This window comes from Cupressus sempervirens, chromosome 5 (assembly GCF_028749045.1).
Source record: "Cupressus sempervirens isolate cs-2001-9-10 chromosome 5, ASM2874904v1, whole genome shotgun sequence".
Lineage (NCBI taxonomy): Eukaryota > Viridiplantae > Streptophyta > Pinopsida > Cupressales > Cupressaceae > Cupressus > Cupressus sempervirens.
This window is the reverse complement of record NC_143122.1, coordinates 808,888,569-808,890,775: the sequence shown is the minus strand read 5'-3', so window position 1 is coordinate 808,890,775 and position 2,207 is coordinate 808,888,569.

Sequence of the window (2,207 nt, the reverse complement as noted above, 5' to 3'; positions counted from 1 at the left end):
GATTTTAATAAAATTTTGAGGGAAGAACAAAACATAGTGGAAGAGTCTATCTACACTATAATGGCCAAGTTCAAGACCACCCCACTTGAACTAGACAATTCAATGCCAAAGAAGCTAAGCTCCTTTGTAGAAAATAAATGGCATTACTGCCTTAAAATGGAAAAGGAGATTAGGGACTCACACTAGCTTGTGTTATGCCAGAATTGACAAAAGTTCAAATCACAAAGGCTAAAAAGAAATATGGAGCTAGATTTTCTCCTAAATATAGAGCATTTAAAATTTTGCATAATCAAATTGAAGATGTTGTGTAAAAATCCACTCTTATGTGGAAAGTTATTTATGGGTTGAAAATAGTAAAGGAAGGAGAAGAAGATCCTTTTGAAGGAAAGGATGATGAAGAGGATGAAGAAAAAGAAGAGAAGGAAAAGAAACAAGAAGGAGAAGAGGAGAAAGAAAAAGAAGAAGAAGACGTGAAAGAAAAATAGGAAGAAGGTGAGAAAGAAAAAGAAGAGGAAATAGTAGAGAAGGCAGAATAAGGTGAAGAGGGAACCATTGAAGAGTAGCAGGAAGAAAAAAGTGTCCAAGATACCCAAATACCACCACGAAGTCCTCCACATAGAACACCTACAGATATAGTAACTATCAAGGATGTTCCTAACATTTTAGGTTATGACATCGATCCATTAACTGTAGAGGATCTAAAAAAAATCCTTCACTAGACAACCATACAATCACAATTATGCTTGAACCCTGCCATGGTGAGCATAGGGGAACTACAAAAAGCTATAGCTAAAATCACAAAGGAGAAGGTGAACACACAAGAACCACCTTTACAACCTCCCTTAGGTACAGTAGATCAACCAAAAGAGCAAGAAGCACTGGACACAATTGCTATGGTTGATTCATCAGTAATATTCATCACAACTGTCAAGGAGCCAGCAAAAGAACAAATAGGACAAGATGTCACTACTGTAAAAAGTCAAGGTGCACCTCCTTAGATCACCATTATTAATCAAGGTGGTAGATAATAAGATAAGGAAGAGGAGAAAAACCTCAAAGAAAAGGAACAAGAGGAAATTTATACATTTTTCAATCTACCTACAATTGGGACTCCCACAAAATAAATAAGCACTAATATGGTACCTTTGAAAACATTAGCACCAGGCTCAAGTTCTACAAAGGTGATAAGGGTACTTCATTATGGAGACCCCAAACTGGATGGGGAGTTAGTCATACCGAGCTATGATTCTAGAACAATGAATTTAAAACAAATCTATGAAGTGCAAGAGGCACTGGAAAAGAGAAAGAAGCAGGAGATACTCAAAAATGAGTATAGGCAAAGACAAGCACTTGTGGAAATCAGAGACATATTTCTTGATGCATTTTTGTTACAAGTACTTGATGAAACCAAGTCCATTATGGAGAAATTGTCCAACATAGTGGACTAGGTACAGGATGAAGACCTAGATACAAATGTTAAACTATTGGAATGGTCTAAGAGCAAATCCTAAATGAAAGTCAATGAGAAGATATCTAGTGAAAAAAAATTTACACAAGTTTAACTAGCCAAGAAGATTGAAAAGGTCAAGACAGTACTTGAGAACATTTTCTCATTGTACTCCAAATTGTGTGACTCATCACATTTCACACAAGAAACAAGCCAGAAGATACTAAGTTTGGAAGGAGATTTGAAGGCATCTAGCTCATAGCTACCAATCAATCCAGCTCAAAGTGAGAAGCATTTTACAACATTGCTTCACATTTAGAAGGAATTAGCTATGTTAATAGTGCAAGAGGCAAACATAAAGGCCAAACTTGTATAGATACAGTTAGCCATTTCTCCCCACATGGAGGTACTTCACAAGGAGCAGGTCCATGCCGAGAATGTTTTGCAAAAAGATCCAAATCTCTCAACTTTAGATGGCCTTGTTCAACTTGCAGCAGAGACAACCATCTAGCTTAAAGCCCTAAAAATTTCCTTAGACAATTGGAATGCTCCTCTAAAAATCATTTTGGAGGTAAATAAATAATTTTTGGCTAAGTATTCAATTTATCCTTAGGACCCTTAGACATAAGTTTCAAAAAGGAGGAGATTAATAAATAAGGAGGAGAATAAAGGGAGAATAATATTGTTACATTCTCTCATTATTTTTAAAAGTAGAATAACAAAAAGGGGAAGATTGTACATATCCTATGATAACCAAAAG